At 37.9% G+C, this 19034-nt stretch overlaps 1 protein-coding gene across 2 annotated transcripts in view; it reads left to right on the top strand.

Annotated features, from left to right (window-relative positions):
- The window catches only part of hipk3b (homeodomain interacting protein kinase 3b), a 90213-nt gene that overhangs the window by 26065 nt on the left and 45114 nt on the right, over positions 1-19034 (top strand). The gene's annotated exons all lie outside the window — the stretch shown is intronic.

Here is a 19034-nt window from a genome sequence, read left to right on the forward strand (position 1 = left end):
TTAAGTCACATTCTACCTAAGGCAGTTCACTTTACCAGTTTGTCTGTGAATCCTACATTTCTGCCTCATTTTTTTGTTTCGTACTTATGCACTTCTAACTGTTAACATTGAGTTAATAGTAGCATGACTAATGGAAATTGACTATTCTGCTATAGCATCTGTTTTTCTTTATACTATCTTGATGGAGGTTGTCATTTTTGGAATCCTATTTTCAGTCTTGTCTCTAAGTGTATACATGCCCATGCTTCTAGAAACCCTGTCTATCTCAGATGTTTGATTAAACTCACACATTTGTGTGATATTTCATACGTACGTTTGTAGGTGCTCTTCATGCTGTTCTTTGTTGGTCCACATTTCGTAGACGTTATGACTTTTCCATGGAAATGTTGTGGAGATTAATTGAACAAAAAGTGTTAAGAACTCTAAATCTAAACTGGCTAGGCCAACACAGAATGTTTATTCTTCTTCACTGATTTCTCACTGTCAGTTTGTGGAGGGGGAAATCTGTTAAATTAATTTAAACATTGTAAAATATGTTCAATAATGCTGAAAGCAGGGGTGTGCGTTATCACGATTGTAGATTCTGACCGGTTAAAATGTCTCTGATTTGCCCTTGAAGAGAGATCATAGTATCGTGCTACAGTGCATACAGTATGTAAACAGTTGCTTCCATCCCAACATACTGTACAACGTGACGTACATTCACATCATGTTTAACAACGAAAGGTTACATGTGATGTTTCTGTCTTCACCATCACAAAATTGTATTATTTGCATACGTTTTAAAGTCTTGCCATTTACACACACACACACACACACACACACACACACACACACACACACACACACACACACACACACACACACACACATGTCTGGTACACTATCTTTGTGGGGACTCTCCATAGACATTGTAACACCTATCCCTTTAATTTTAGTTTAAGTATTACCTGTACTGAGGGACCACACAGACCAATTTTGCTCAGGATTCAGATGTAATACTTAATGACATAAAACGCACATATTTAACGTGATACACATCCTGACTAGTAAACAGAGAATAACAAACAGTCCAGCACCACAAACCATAGTCTTTCCCTTAGGACCAGCTAGGACCATACGCTTTACTCAGTCTTTTTATAATTTGAGAAGACATTACTTCAAAGGTCAGGATTATTCCACCACCAAATACATCTGGAAAAGAAGGCCTCAATGTTTGAAACATAGCTTTGGTTTACCGGCAGGTAACAGTACAAACAGTAGTTGAAATCAATTGTCTCCATTCCATCTTCTCAGTTGTATAATTCACAAAGTACTCCAGAAGTGGACCAACCAACGACCCATAACAATATACGACAAACAATTAATTGGCAAAGAAAAAGAAAAACAAATAACAAATACTTAGATGAGCTTAGAACTATAAAGTTCCTCAACCAGGGCAAAAGCCATGAGGTTAGCATCTCCATGAAGATAAAGGGTCAACTTCCTATTGTTTCTCCTCCTTTGATCCCTTAAATAGGTAAGCCCTAGCAGTTTTTAACCAGAGCACCCTCTAATGCTCAGGTCAATAATAGCACTGCTGTACTGAGAAGCTATTAGTAACAGGAAAACTATTACAAAGTAATGGTTTTTATACCGTACAAACCGTATTTTCTATCCCCCTATACTGCCCCTGCCCATAAACCTACCCATCACAGGAAACATTCTGCATTGTTACATTCTCAAAAAAAAAAAAACCTCATCCTGTATGATTTATAAGCCTTTTGAAAAGTGGGGACCGCTGGCTGGTTCCCACAATGTAGGTAATCACAGGTTTTACTATCCTTATGGGGACATTTGGTCCCCACAATGTAATATTAACAAGGGCATTTTAATATTATTATTATATATTAAATAATATTAATGGATTATTATATAATATGGCACTAATCACAATTATGGTGGGGGGAAGTGGAGGAAATTAGTCAAAAGCCTATTAAAAATGGCCTGAAAAGCACTTTGCCCGGACAATTTTTTTTAATTTTTTTTGCCAAAATGGTACTCAAACCAGTCAAGTAATGTTTACTTGGGTTTTCTAAGTAACAAGAGCATAGCATGCAAATAGTTCAGATTACTAAATTGTTTTAAGTAAGTTCAACAAATGATTGGACATTAAGTAAAGTTTACTAAAAAGTCTTAGTAAGAACAGCTGTTGGATTTTACAGTGAAGTCCATTAATTCATCAACTGGAAACAGATTAACTAATTGATTCTTGGCACTTAAGAATCAATATCGGTTAATATAAGCCAGATCTGCAAAAACACTTGTTTAATTCATTTTCTCCACCCTCTAAACCCAAACCTTCCCATATCACGTGAAAGTGATCCAATCTCACCCCCGTTTTTGCTGCTCTGGGGAGAGTTCTCTCAAACACACTGTGGGGGCTGCACTCGGGAGACTACTGCCTAAAATTAGCTGATGGGAGGACTGCCAACTCTGTTTGACTTCTATAGATGGTGAAGTGCGCTGGCAGTCAAAGTGAAATAAGGCAGAGCAAAATACTAGAGATCACTTTAGCACTCATTCAAGGTCACTGTCTTCCAGTGTCAGCTGTTTTGTTGCTTTTAGCAGCGGGAATATAGATAGACATGAATTTAGAAAGGGGTGTGTTTCGGCAATCCTAGAAATTTAGCCCCTCACCTCTTCGTTAAAAATGCATTGAGAATTGTCTGCAATTTTAATGTAATTGCTCATGTTGAAATTATGTAAATAAGCTCTAAAAAAGCACTACAGATATAGTCAGCATAACGTATCATTTCGATATCACATCAATTCTGTTGTGTTATTTGGTGAACACAATTTCTGGAGCCAGTGTATGACATACAGGTTCATGTCGTGTTGGTGGTTTTCCATGATGGTTTGGCATGAATAGCCATGGACTTGGTATCTCTTTGACCATGTTCTCTTTGAGTTGGAAACTTTACCTCATCAATCATTTATCTGCTAACGTTAGCAACATGGCAAAACAAGGACAATCAAATTGTGTCCCGTTGGAGAAGCGAAGTAAATTTGTTCAGTTATTTCATTTATATTTCATCTAGAGGGTCTCATTTATTCTGACATCACCTGTGTTCCTCTGTGAGTTTAAAGGTGAAGTAGTAGGACGTTGGATGGGTTTTTATAAACATCTGAATGAATGTTCAAGTACGACCAATCCTATGTGATGTAACCAATTTAAGTCAAAGTTTACAATTCAAAAGAAGAAATTATTCCGAACGTACCCAACACAATATTTTATTTCAAGGATTTTTTTGTGTTGTCAATGCCTGTTTGAGATGTTATCAAGGATCAGGACACAAGGACTTTGGAGGCAAAAGTTATTTTGTTTATTATTATTAGATTATTATTTTGAGTAGTGGGTGTAATAGAATAGGTTAACATGCTTAAATGTTAAAAAAACACATTATTTTTCACAAACTGTACATTATTGTAGTTATCTATTCCCAGTCTGTCTGAAACCCACTGACAAAGCCCCTGCTTCTGGAAAGTGAGTGCTCTGATTGGCCAGCTGACCCAGTGTGTTGTGATTGGCTACCTCAAGCGTGTGTCGGAAATGTAACGGCCCTTGCCATAATCGCATTGTGGAATTCCAGGGAATGAACAAGCTGGCTAGGGAAGCTTCTTCTTCAGAGCTCAAAAAACGGGCAGTTCTACCTACAGACCTCAAACCTATTGTACACACTTATGTCCGCAAAAAAATGGCAAGCTGAATGGGATCAGTGTCTAACAAACAAAATGTTACTAAATCAATCCTGTGGTTGGGGTAAAACGTCCATTTTGAAAATTTATGGGATCATATTACCTACACACACTGTCAAATAGGGCACTCCAGACTAACTCATGTTTGTTACCGGGTGAATATTGTCCTCTATGCCCCTCATGCTAGAATCCATTATCACTAAATTGTATTTTGATGGAAATTCAGTTGCCACTTATGAAAAGATTAAGTTAGACCAGATCTAGTTTAAGATTTTTAATCTAAGATAACATTTAAAAACCTATTTTAATACTATTAATTCATATGGGTGAGGGGTTCGAATGCTGGTCGCCATGTTGCCCCTCCATCTTGAAAGTACATTAGCCAAAGAGGGACATACCCGTAAATTCAAGCTTCGCCTTTCACGTTTTAACACTCAATGGCACAGTCTCGAATGTGAAGAGGGGGATTGCCATGTTAATCTTGGACTAAAATCGGCCACTGTATGAGTTGAAATAAAATCACAATTGAGAGGAACAGAAACTAATATTATTTAAAACATTTTACTGTTTTATTGTTTTTCTTACTCCTTGACTTATTGAAAAGGATATATTAATCTCTCCATTTGTTCATTTGTTTCGGGAACTACTACATAATTGTATTTGATATGTTATTCATTGAATCTTATTAAATATTAAACTACATAAGCAGGACAATTCTGTTTGTTTACCTGCAGGGGTTTGTTGCAATGAGAACATTTGTCTGCTAGTTGAATCTATTTATTTTAAAACCCTAAATATTTATTTTTGCTAAGATTGATGTTTTAATATTTTACATTTTGAAGCGTATCATTTTTCTTCGTTCTAGGACTACTTGTCTCTTTACTCAGCTAATCTCGTTTGACCTCTACCCATTCCACTGGGAACAGTTTGCAACATGTTAGACTTTCTGTTTAGAACTTGGCTTGTCCTGTAATTCAGCATACTGAAAGTAAACCACAGATGTTAGGATTTTATGGGAATCCCTCTAACAAGGTCACAGAGTTAAAAATTCGCCCCTTTCTCTGGGATCAGATTCTTTATTAGTCACTTCCCAAAAGTGGTGTCAAAAGAGAACTAGGATGTGACTCAGAAAATCCTGCTTAACTTCCTCCATCATCACTGTAAACTAGCCTGACGTGGTCATACTCAATTCTAGTCAGAATATGAGTTTGATACTGCTCCGTTGGGCTGTAATTAAAGTTTTAACCGAACCAGGAAAGACATCAATTGGATAGACCTACAACCAATCAGAGCAACGGAGTGACGAATAACGTTAGTTGTCAAATGTCAACAGAACTCAACTGCGCTGTTGCCACATCTGCATTTTTTCCCCGCGGGTTATTTTCCATTTCCATGGGTTGAAGCGACCTAAATTACCGGTATGTGATATATAGACCAAGGAATGCAAATTTTAGGAGGCAACCTTGCCAAATAACACACATTGTACCCCCCCTTTTTTTTAATGACATTTTTTCCGCCTTTGATGATGTGCATGATTATGTTACTGTTTATTATTTGTCCATCATCGTCTAAAGCCCGCTCCGATGATTTCATTGGTCTGAACAAGTTCTCTTCGGGCATAATTACTCTATAAATCAAGTCCAGACCGAACTGCCCGAGCTCAAATGTAGTGGGCGGGGCTGAGTTCGGCTGACATCCAGGCTAGCTGTAAACTAGAATAAGGAAATAAAGAGTATTGAATTAATTGTTTTTATCACATTTGAGGCCTTTTGTAGTCCAAACTCACAGACAAACTTGTAGGTTTTCTGAGATGAATAGATGACCATATTACTGCAAGACGTTGAAGTTAATTCTTTGGTGCACCATGACTTCAGATTACAGTCCTGCGATGAAGGGGGTTTCTGTCTGTTGCTTGACCTGGACATGTAGCCTCAGGCCCCGTCCACACGGAGACGCGTTTAGCTGTATACGTATAAATGTTTTACCGTATCAGTGTTTCGTCCACATGGATCCGGCGTTTTAGAAGCATGAATCCGTTATTTTTCGAAACCGGGTCCCAAAGTGGGTAAATCTGAAAACGATCATCTTCCGTTTTCGTACAGCGAATCCGTATATTTTCTAAAACGGTGATGTCATCACACTACGTCCAGCACGGTGAAAAAGTTAAGGGATACAACTACGGGTGTTGGGCATGCGCACATCAATATCGTGTCATTTAATTAACATATCTGCATTATTGTAAGGGTATGTTTTGAGTTGGGGTAGGTGTAGGCATTAATAAAACATCTGTTAAGTAGCAAATGTATTTATTGTTATTTTATTGTGATATTTTGCCTCACCTTCGACCACTACTATACCCCTGCTAGCCACAACTCTTCTTCTCTGTTTTTAGTGTATTTCTGTGGCAGAATTACAGCGCCACACACTGGCCTGGCATGCAAACTACATCGTTTTTGTCAGTTTTCGCAATCTCGTGTGGGCGCAGATATTTCTTGAAATGAGGGAAAAAAAAAGATTGGATTGGGAAAGCGCTGGCTTCGTGTGGACGGGGCCTCAGTCTGCTAATAGTGACCATGCTAGAGAAATGAAGGGTTTGTTTTAGATTTGCTCAGATGCAGTAGATTTGGCTTTGATTTGAGTTTGAAGAAGATGCTTCATCCCCAGGTGTATTTTATTTATTTGACTGAGTTTTCTTATGATCTCTGTATAAAGATCTACCGTCTTTCTGGGAATTTTCTGATGGGTATATCGTTTAGTGTCGTATTTAATTCCACTGAACGACTTGAAAGTGGCTGTATGTGATGGAGTACCAGGGAATTTCCTTCGGTCTCTGCGGGATACTTTCCCGGCAGGGCTGCCGTCTAGTTTCAACCTGCCTATGATACAGACCATATTATCAAGGTTTCACATTGCGTATTTTGTGCAATTCCATCAAAACATTCTCAATGGTCTCAATGATAATAGTTATGTTTTATCTTTTTAGGGCTTTATACATGACGATCAGGGGGTTTGATTTAAAAAGTTCTATATTATCCTCGGGTAACACACCTGAGATTTTAGCTTGTCATTTCTTTCTCCCTCTAAATATATTACCATATCCTCATTGCTTTAAAAAGTGTGAGCTTTGTGGAAAGGTAGTCTTACTTCTATGATGTTTATGTGGTTGTCAATTAAAGATCTTGCATTTGACAGAGCATCTGTGGTTTCCTGTTACTGTCAGCCTTGGTGACATTGGTAGATTTATTTTTGTTTGAATTAAATTAAAAGCTATTTACCAATAGAAAACTGAAGAATAAACATGAACATTTTCTTATTTTACACACCCACACAAGGTTCATGCCACCTAGCTACTTATCAGTGATCACGTTGAAGTAACACATGGGCGTTTGGTTTCACAGATTGCACGTTAAGACCTCACAATACTGCGTTTCACATTACTGCAAGAGGACCAAAACAACAGAGATGAAGTGAGAACTGTTTCCCTCTACAAACCAATGTTTGTGTAAAGAATATGTTGTCAAATTGGGTTCATCTTACAAGTTTTTTTTGAAAAATGAAAATTGTATAGTTTCTCACCTCGTGTTGTTTGAAAGCTGTAAAACTGTGTTCTGTGCAACACAACAATAATGTGCTATACCGATTGTCTACTGAAAAATTCTGTGAAATATATGGCTCTTGTACTGTTAATGGGTTCGTTCACACAAAAATGCAATATGTCATTAATGACCCTAATATCGTTCCACACCCGTAAGACCTCCGTTCATGTTTGGAACACAGTTTAAGATATTTTATATTTAGTCTTTAGTCCAAGAGCGTATGCAAGTGTATGTACACTACTGTCCATGTCCAGAAAGGGAATGAAACCATTATCAAAGTAGTCCATATGTGACATCAGTTAGTTAATTAGAATCAATATAGATATATTTTTTCGAAACGATACGGAACGAGGCAATACCGTTTAAATCGATTATACAGTAGATTGAACAGCGCATCTGAAAAATAGTGGAGTACGCATATGGAGCTGATGCAAGGATCAAACCTATACTTTTAAAATGGTACCGGTGCCTGAACTGATACTTTTTTTAAAAAAGAGCCACAAAACGACGGTGGATGACATTAAATAATGGCTTTTTATAGATTTTTTTTTTTTATTCTTTAAATTGAACAATTTATTAAAAGTTTAAATATATAAAACTATTGCGACTATATATTTTTTTACAAATGAAAAGTGTGTGTGTGTATATAACATTTTGTTTATATATTAATATGACTAATAATTATTATGATTACATTAGAAAGGTCTAAGTCTAAGGAGTTATTGTAAGAAAAATATTATAAAATAAAAATCTTATTATAAAAATCTGTTTGTTTATCTGTGATATCAGTTTCTTAAAGTCTATGTCTTTAATATGAAATATGAACCTCTTGTGCATCCACTGTGGGGGGGAAAAACTCCTGTACATTGAAGAAAAACATGGATTGTCCTATAAATGTATAATTTTTTAAGTTTATTAAGTTTTAAAATTTATTAAGTATTATTTTCTTATTATTTATTACCTAAAGTTTTTAATTCATACTGAAGGCTAGAGGGCGCCCTTGATTGTGTGTGAATTAATTCTACCTGGCAGCGTCTCTCTACTAATAGTGAAGCTGTGAGATTTAGTTATCAATAAATATATGCTAGAACTTTTCAGTTTCTAAGCTATTTTATTGATGAATCACAGAACAGTGTTGACAATACATTTCTGCGCTACTGAATGGTTGTGTGAGGCGCGCGCGATCTCCGCGTTATCAGGCTGTGTGTGTGTGTGTGCGTTGCAATGAAGCATGCAGTTTAGCGCGATGATTACCTTACGTGTACAATAAGCGTGCATTCTCCCAATCAATTTTAAGCATCCAGATGGTAATCAAACATGTCTTGTGGAGATCTCACGGAGTATACATTTATTTGTCATTTTTAACTGTTCAAAACAGAGCCTGCATGTCAGGAAATTGTTTATCCTGTTGGGCCCTCTATAGGCCAGCGACTAGTCGACGTCAAGCGTAAAGCGCCATGACAGAGCGTTAAGGTCGACTAGTCGATTAGTCGTTGCAACCCCTAGTGCTGATTGACATAGACTTTATCACTGTATAGAATAGGGCTCTCATTTAAAAAAAAAAACGAATTCGATCGGATATCAAATATCAACCAATGTATTCGAATATCTACGACCCCATAAAAAAAAAATAATAATAATAACGGACACCGCCGTAACGGAGATTCAGTCACAAACAGTCTGACAGTCCTAAACAGGACTCAGGCCACAGCCTGTATGGAAAAATAAATTGTTAAGTTAATGTTTGAAACAGCAGGTTATCAACTTAAGTGTAAATTAAGATATGAAGTGCCACTATATGCAATCATCACAGCTTTCAGTTTGTCTACCGCATCAGATGTCGACGCCGTCCTCTTCAGCAGCTGGAATTTGTTTACGGATGCCATAGCAACTCTCAACGGCCACCAGGACTTGTACGGTTTCATAAAAGCTATTTATTTGTTGTAAACTGTATTATTCATCTCAGATTTTTTTATTTTTTATGTCAGGTGCAGTTTAAGTAGTTGATTGTTTGCTAGGTTTAAGGACAGTGTCATTATGCCAAAATTATCTTCATAAATTCTTACGAAATAAAAAAGTTTATCCCTCAGAAAAATGTACTTTCCTCTCTTGTCAACATGCTTGGTGCTCACAAACACTCGACTGATGATATGAAGTGAGGTAAAGCATGTTATTAAACGTTGTCTTTTGTTGAATGCTTCTAGTTTGTGAAGATGTTTGACTCCTGTTGCTTTTTCAAACGCACGTTATAAGCGACTCTAACTTGCAGTCTTTCAGACGGAGCAGCGTTTACTCCTGATCTCACAGCTGCTCTTCGCTAACACACGGCATTTATTTTTTCATTTAAAATCGTAGCCTTTGAGCTTTCATAATCGCACACAAGCCAAATCGCGATTGCGGTTCGATTTCGATTAATCGTGCAGCCCTAGTACCGATGCTATATTAGCACCGGGTTTCGGTACCCAACCCTATCAGATGCTCTGAGAGATACTTGTGCTGACAAACAGATAAATGCTTGTGCTTGTGGAAGGTGAAATGGGGTGCTTTCCTCAGTGGATAACTTGCATTTCACAGGTATATTCTGCATCTGTAAATGTTAGAAAGTCATGCAAATATGTCGATTTTGCTGTCTGGAGAGGACAAGCCTTCTGTGAATTTTCGTTAAAATTCAGGTTTCTGTGAATGCCAAACAGACGGAGCACAGTAGAATAGGAAAACAATCATTCTGACTAAAATATACATTTTCTAAAATATTTAGGTTGGACAATAAATATCGCCAAAATTTTACATTTTGGACTGCAGTACTTATTTCTACCACTAGCTGTTAATTCATTTCATTTTGAACATTTTATTGCATTACATGCGCTGCCTATACGTTTAAAATAATTGCAATTTATCTAATAATTCTTATTCCATTTCCTGCAAAACAGACTCCAATGATTCTTATTATTTGTTTATTACTTTGACTGTTTTTCATTACCAGACATCAGAAAATATTCTAGGAACAGGCACACAGTTGCTGTGTAGCTATGATAGGACAGCAGCAGTTTCTGTTTCTTTGAATGTCCCACTGTTGGGTTCATTAAAAGTAAGCCTGTGGGGCAAGAGGATATTTTGAATGCCAATGCAAAAATAGTTTGCACTGATGGCATCATATAGGCCATACTATATTGTAGCTGTAAGTGCATGGAGCTGATTTTAGATCAGCATTCGGTTTGAGCTTTCTCTCTTATGACGTGAATGTTCTTTTTTTAAAATTTTTTTTTAATGTTATTTCTGACCTAAATATGCTGTTGCTGTTGCCAAAGTATTAGTTAAAAACTGACATTTATATTTATAAATTTATATTGTGTTAATTTAAACTGTAAGGTGTGGCCAAAAACAAATATTTTCATGAAGTCAATTATAATTATACTGTATTATTATCGGCTTCCTCACTCTTGAAAAACACTGACTGCCACTGTTTAAAAGTGTGTAAGTTGAATTACACTCTTAAAAATCTGTAAGCATTTATCACACTGTCTACACCAGTGGTTCTCAACCTTGGGTCTGGGTGTCAGAATTTGCAACGGGTGTATGGCAAAAGGTCAAATATGGATGCAAAATAACTTTTATTTCTAAAGTAAAATAACAGTTACGAGGTATGTTAAGTACAAACCCCTAAACTGCTCCCAAACCATAGACATTTAATAATAGCTGCTCGTCAGTACACATTCTTTTAGTTAAATCTTCAAGCAACCATGATTCTGTGTTGTGCTTTGGGTAAGAAATATTCCCCAATATAATATATATAAACATGCCTCTTAAAGGGATAGTTCACCTAATAATTACAATTCTGTCATTATTTAGTCACCCTCAAGTTGTTCCAAACATGTAGGAATTTCTTTCTTCTGCTCAACACAAAGGAAGATATTTGGAAGAATGTTTGTAACCGAGCGGATCTCGACAGCCTTTGACTACAAGTTGAGCATGACTAAAGTATGACACAATTTTCATTGAACTTTCCCTTTTTTTATATTCTATAAAATCCCAATATAATAATAAGTTGATGTGACACAACTGTACCAGGAAAGAAATTAGGGAACAGGCAGGACATAAAATGTATTATCACTAAAATGGTAAAATATGCTATATTTAAATATTATTGAATTGAATATAAACAGCAAAGTAACATTTCAGGTTTTGTTATGTAACTAGGCGGGCTTCATCAACAAAAAGTTGGGAACCATCGGTCTACTCTGAGGTACAACCCACCCCCCAATCCAGTTTTCATTACTGTATGTAATCACTCTGGGCAGATATTTTCACGACCGTGATTATTTAGTGCCGCCCCTCAGAGACGGATCAGATCTATGGATGGAGATGCCGTTAATAGATTGGCTCTCACCTGTTTATGAGGGAGAGACGATATATGAGGCCTGCAGTGGATCATCACCCAGCCACTGCTATAGATTGAGCTGCTTTATGTGTGGAGACATCAGGGAGCTCTCTAAATTCCTTCTTTTGATGTAAGGAAGCTTGTTGTAGGAAGCTTAACGCAGAGTTTTTTGAACTGAGTGTTATGCATGTCTCGAAACGGGGGTTTCAAGCATCAAAAAAAAAGAAAAAAAAAAAGTGTAATACAGCTTTAAATGTTGTGTTTTTCCTGTACATTAGATTGTGTCCTGATTGTCATAATTTTTTGCTTAGAAAAAATAATCATCATCTTTTTTTTTTTATGTATCAAAATATGATTTGACATATTTAAAGGTCCCGTTCTTCGCAATTCCATCTTTCAAACTTTAGTTAGTGTGTAATGTTGCTGTTAGAGCATAAATAATACCTGTAAAATTAAAAAGCTCAAAGTTCAATGCCAAGCGAGATATTTTATTTAACAGAAGTTCCCTTTCAAAGCCTACAGCGAACGGCCGGTTTGGACTACAGCAGGAAGTGTAGGGATGTAATAACTTAACTAGAATCGTTAGGCTTGTTCGACTTCACCTAGCGATGCGCAGACCGATCGGCGGCTGACTTAAAGCAGTGCATGCCGGTTAGAAATTTTGTCCGACTTGAGACAGCGCCGACGGCACGTGACCGTTACGTATGTCAACAAAGTACCGCGAGAGCGATTCGAGAACAGGCGGCTGATGCAGCCGGTGCAGATTCTCCAAGGGGGTAATCTAGCACTCGGAAAGCGTTCCACCCCTAGGGGCTGCCATTGCTAACCAAGCCATCACCTGCTGTTAGCATCCCATTGACTCCCATTCATTTTTGAGTCACTTTGACAGTGAATAACTTTACATCTGAGACGTTTAAAGACTCCATTTGTCCATTGTTTATTTCTAAAGAAACACGACAATGCATAAAAGGCTCCGTTACCTTGTATCTTACACTATCGCCCCGTAGAAGCTGTTTTTGTAAAAATAGGCTAACGATTGCGTCATAACCAACGCGACTCTGTCGCACAGTTGAGAAATTACCGTATAGACCTGAGGAGACGCTCGCAGGCAATCTTTTACTGTCTAGGAGACAGTCGGGGGGACGTGGAGACATAAAGTCAAGGGGGAAGAATGGGGAGAAGCCAATAGTGAGCCAAAAGCAACGGGAGAAAACATTTAAACAACGTGATTCAGCTTTCACTTTCCACATCTACTAGAAGACCTACAGCTGTCAGACAGGAGGCTCACGTCACATCTACGTCGTCAAGCTCAGTCTGAGCCTGCGCAGTTCGCTCAGCCATCAGGAAGTAAGTGCTCCTATACTGACCTCACTTAACGCCGTAGAAGGCAATGGGAACCCTCCGTCCATTTCTTTTACTGTCTATGAGATTCTCAAGGGGGGCTGCAGGAGGATGCACAAGCTCTGATGACGACACAGCTGATCCACGATTGGCCGATTCGCCGTATGATAGCGATCACGTGCGTTTCGTGTTTATTCTGAAAACTTATGTCACGCTAATGCTCACAAATCATTTATTTATAACAGTAAAACCTCTTTTCATGTAGTCGCGATGTTATATTGTCATGTTTATCAAACTAAAACTGATAAAAACCGTTGACACCACTTCATTGATAGTGTAGGTTTATATGTTGAACCTTTAATCTTGTCCAAACAGACGCTTTATTAAGCAGTTTATAAAGTATTGGATGAAAATATCATTTGAAACATCTGTGTATTTGAGAAATACTGCATTTATTTAACTTCAGCTGTGATAAAGTTTGCAAACACAGCTCAAGCGTCACCACGGGAAGCAGAAAGTGTCCGACTTCACGTCTCCGTTTGCAGCTCCTCCCCGCCTGCACTCGGCTACTCTCGCCGATCGCATCCATCCAGCCGCAGCCGATGTCGAACACACCTGTTTTTTTTTACAAACCCGCCGCCCACAAGAACACGCAAAATAGGGGGCGTGGTCTCGTTGCTCTCTCACGTGGAGAAGAGCACGCATTCAGCACTTGCATCTCCCCGTTATGGTAAGAGGCGGGACCTTTCTGGGCAAAATGCGCTAAGTTGCTGTCCAATCACAACACGGGAAGCGCTGGCCCAATCAGAACTCGTTACGTGTTTCTGAAGGAGGGACTTCATAGAACAAGGAAATCATCAGGCCGTTTTTAGGATGAGGAAACAGCGCTGTACAGATAAGTAAATTGTGTGAAAATACTGTTTTTTTACACGCGAAACATGAACTCATGTTATATTGCACACTGTAAACATAATCAAAGCTTCGAAAACACGCGAAAAACGGGACCTTTAAAACAGGAATCAATTTATGACATTAAAAGACTCGCAGTGCAGCCCTCAAATACCAATTCATTGTCATTTTTAGATCTTATACTTTGCTATTATCCTTCAAAACACTAGGTTTTACCCATTTATTAGCCAGTTTTTCCAAGGAAGTGAAAATCATAAAATATAATAAAAAAAATTATATGATCACACATTCTTTTATACATTTTACCTACAGGTCAGAATAAGTATATAAGTATTGCTTAATTTTTACATAAATATATCCATTACGCTATATGACCAGGTTTGTTACTCTGAATGACATTTTGCCAAAAAGAGAGATAAAAGGGCCATTATTCCCATAAATGTCTTCATTTTGGGGATGGAAAAATCATAATACAGCATTAAAATGTGATTTATTACATTTCAAAAACCTGTGATTTTATTAAAGGAGCACTGCACAGTAGAAATAGTTAGGCTATAGTCCTCAGCTGTAGTCATGAACTAAGCATTCATGCCAAAATTGATGAAATTATTTCGGCATGAAATCAAAATTGGCCTCATTTTTTTACCTTGTCTTACCTTACTAGTCTTACGGTTGAAGTGCAAGCGATCAAAGAATGCTGTAATAATAAAAATGTGCTAAAAGATTTTGAGAGAGTTAAACATGTAAAACTTAGATATTTCATATACAAAGACGTCTTGCATTGTAGAAGACATGTAGAAGTCTACATTGAAGTCTCAAGGCAGACATGCCCCTTCAAATAGTGTTCATAGCAGAGGGTTAAACCCAGGATAGGAAAAATGCTTTTAATTTTTAAATGACCATTTTTGAGGTAAAATTCATACTATCTATCATTATTAAGTGCACCACAGGAAACATTATAAAACAATGCAGTTCATGACCCCTTTTAAACAAGCTTTATTGACATTAGCATGTTGCTAAGCTAAAGTCTTGGTTTTCCAGTAAACAAAAATATACCTATGTTGGCTGGTCACGGCTGGTCGTGTTTTTAGATCAAGATTATATTTCAGTAATAGAAGTGTTTGTCCTTGTGTAGTCAGAGTTACAGTAATCTGTCAGATTTACTGAGATGAGCGCTGACTAGAGCAGCATCACGTTTTCAGAGAGAGCCCTTAATGCCATTCAATGAGATCACCGTGGTGATTTGTTGCTAAGCAGTCACTGGTTCCTGCGTCACCATGGCTACACTTAAAGCTACACTATAGGTGTTTCTCAATGTCAAGGATGCTTCCTTGGAAGGACTGATACTTCCATGTCACTTCCTTCAGAGGCTAGGCGAAGCTCCTCTTTAGCATTCGGAGAACACGTAAATGGAACAGGCTAGCAAGTGCACGTCATTGCGTCATTATCTCAGTGAAAAGGTCCGTTGGCCATCAATAACATTGTGTAACGTTATTTGTATATATTTTTATATCAATACAGTAGTAATTTGTACCGGCATTTAAACATTAAACTTTACGTATATTTACTACGGTTATAACAAATGTTTGGTAACGTAAATAAAAGCATTGTGGCAAGCAGCGAGGTGAAGGACCGTGAGAGCGGGCCGGTGGAGTGATAATGAGCGGCAGCTGATCGCTGCCACACCGGTCTCGGCTCATGGCAAAGTGATTGGAGTATAAATGGTGGAGCGTGGAAGACGAGAGAGGACTAGGCCTGGAGTTTATGTTATGGTTTGTTTATGGTTTATTATGTGTGTGCGGGCAGAAGCCCGTGAGGGTTTTCCCCGTGTTACTTTCGTTTTGTTTATTATAAAGTTGTTGAACGTTCGCCGGTTCCCGCCTCCTTCCTTCCCATCTCTAAACTCTGATACAAGCATATTTGCCCCGTTCACGCTCCGACTCCGGGAACGTCAGAAGATAGCGAAGCTGCGCGCATAGGATTGTGGGTGATTTGAGAACGCGAAGAGCGCGAAGGCTACTCATGCATCCTTTTCTGTATATGACATATTTTTCGAACGAAGGACTCAGTCCTTAGTTGAAATTCCGAGGATCCTCGACATTGGAACAGTCCTTCGTCGGATGTTGATGACGTGGCATCCTTGGAATTCTGGCTTCCGAGGATCCTTCCTTGACATTGAGAAACGCCTTATGTGACTTTTCCGTCGCTAGAGGTCGCTTATTCAAAACAAAGGCGTAGCTTGATGACGACAAGTTTGAGCTCAGAATCTTGGCACAAGTGGTTTTCACCTCACAGCTGGTGGAAAAGAATCGGGATAGGACTGTGATTATTAACATTACTGTAGTATGAAGCAGAGCAGGACCGAGTATTGGGCGAACTGAGCGGGGTCACTGGAGCGATTGTTACGCAAAAACACAGCTTGCGAGCAGCGGGACATTTATTATGAAGGTACACAGTCGCTGGCGCCATTTCTGCTTTTCCAGTCATAAGTATAAGGTAACGCAGCTCTGTTTATCATATTAGATACATTTGAGTGTGTGGAAAATTATGTTATGACGTTACTCTGTGCGTTCTCTCAGCGGCTGCTGTGACACTTGTTCACACTGCTAAGAGGTAAGTGCTTCTCCACGGAAACCGAAGGTAACGCAGATATGACGCAATTGACAGGCGACTCCCTCAGACGTTTTTGGTTTGATTTTGTGGTTAAAGGGATAGTTCACCCAAAAATGAAAATTGTCATTAATCACTCGTCCTCATGTCGTTCTTTTGGGTGAACTACTTTGAGACTTTAACGGTTTGTGCTCTGACTGAAAGGTTTAATGTTGATCCATTGAAGATTAATCTCTTATTTAAATGATCACTCTAGTGCTGTACGATTATGACAAAAATCATAATTGTCGATTATTCCCTTGAAATTGTAATTGTGATTTTTTAAATACGATTATTACAATTTACATTGAATGATGTTTTAAATAGATTTCTACTAGGGTTGTAAAGATACACTTGTTACGATTTGATATACTGTAAATCACAATACTTAACTTATTGATGAACTTATTGATATTTTAAGACAAAATAAAGAGTTTTTTTTATTTCTTTATTATTATTATTATTTTTATTATATTGTTATCAGGATCCACAAATATTAAATTTTTTACCCCTCATGTATTACTCAAGCTTGAATGGCGATACATGGTATATCCCCCGGTTGCTATGTCCCTCCTCTCCCGCTATTTTTTTTTTTTTTTTTCTCTCCCGCTATTAATGTACTATATATCAATAGCCTACTTTATGATGCCCGTGGCACTGGGAATGGACTTAAATATAGTCACAGAAATTGCAGGTTTTATAACAAACATCTTCATTTATGTTTAGAAGCTAAACGAAACAACATATAGGCTGTGTGCGCGGCTTCTATTATTATTATTACTCTATTTTGCGTTCATTCGACAGCGTAACATGCTATCTAAGCACTAGGGCTGTGCAATATATCGAAATTATCGAAATATCGCAAATGTACATATCACAATATGCATATCACAACAGCACGCAATATCCAAATGATTTTAATAGGCCACTTCAACATTGTACGTTTTAGTTTGATTTGCTTGTCAATAAAAAGAGTTAATTATAATTTGCGAAAACAATAACTTGCAGTTCCGCGCTGTCTGACGCACACACACACACACACACACACACACACACACACACACACACACACACACACACACACACACAGCTTAGAACAATTACATAATCGTAGCATCCATAATCGTAATCGCAAGTGAAATTGGTCTGGCTTCAGTGCTCGCTTGTTGTCAGAAACAGGACGTGGATCGGTCTCTGGGTCACAGAAAACAGATTGCAGGCACTGAAATGAGATGTTTTCCATATTGATGTCATTAAATCTGGCAAGCCTTTAAACATAAAATTGACAAACTTTTTGTGAGGATGCTGTCTTTGTATATATTTTTTCAAAGATGTGTCCTCTGCTCACCAAGGCTGCATTTATTTGATCCAAAATACAGCAAAACAGTATTATGAAATATTTGTATAACATATTAATTTTTTTCTATTTGAATACATTTTAAATGCTATTTATTCCTGTTATAAAAGCTGAATTTGGCCCCGATCACACCGAACGCATTTTTCAGGTTCGAAAACGCGAGGCACACTGCACTGCCTTTTTTGGTTGGCGTTTTTTCATTCAGAAAAGAGCAGTGCGCTGCAGTTTTTTTTTTATGTTGCTAGGAAACCCCCGAATCAGCTGTCCTGTCAGTCTAATCAATGTAACGGTCAACACAACGGAAGACCACCTCTCCATTCATTCGATTGGATAACAGAAGATAAACGCGATGACGTCGGGCGCTTTTCCGCTCAGAGTTGACTTTTTTTCAACTTCATGCGCTCTGAGCGCTCCTTCTAAAACGTGAGGCGCAGCAGGCGGTTAAAACACGAGGCGCCCGGAGCGCAAACGCAGCACGCATAACGCTCTCTGCCAACCGAAATCCATTTTAAAAAAGGCGCCTCTCGCTGCAAAAACGCGTTCGGTGTGATCGGGGCCTTTATCATCATTGCTCCAGTCTTCAGTGTCACATGATCCTTCAGAAATCAGATTTGATGTTCAACAAACATTTATGATTATTATCAGCATTGAACAGTTGTGTACAGTTTTTTTCAGGGTTATTTGATGAATAGAAAGTAGAAAAGATCAATTTAATGCATCCTTGCTGAATAAATGGATGTCAAAGCATTTACTCGAAGCAATGATCAGCTCTAATAAAGCCACAGTCTTGCAAATCATTAACTAAAGAAATACTTGTTTTAGGGTTTAGTTACCCTTTAACAGCACTAAAAACTGAAATAACTGACATGGGAAAAATGTTGTTTGTTACAGGTTCTGAATTTTGGTTTCGATTACTTTTCGATTAATTGTCCAGCCCTAGTTTGCGCAATAGAATTGAATCAGATCAGGATTTCCATACTGATATAAAGGCCTGGTTCTCACTTTTTGTAGTCTGAGAGTAAAATATGTTAGTATATTTTTTTGTGTGTGTGTCTGTCACTTTTTA

This window comes from Pseudorasbora parva, chromosome 16 (assembly GCF_024679245.1).
Source record: "Pseudorasbora parva isolate DD20220531a chromosome 16, ASM2467924v1, whole genome shotgun sequence".
NCBI classification, from domain to species: Eukaryota; Metazoa; Chordata; class Actinopteri; order Cypriniformes; family Gobionidae; genus Pseudorasbora; species Pseudorasbora parva.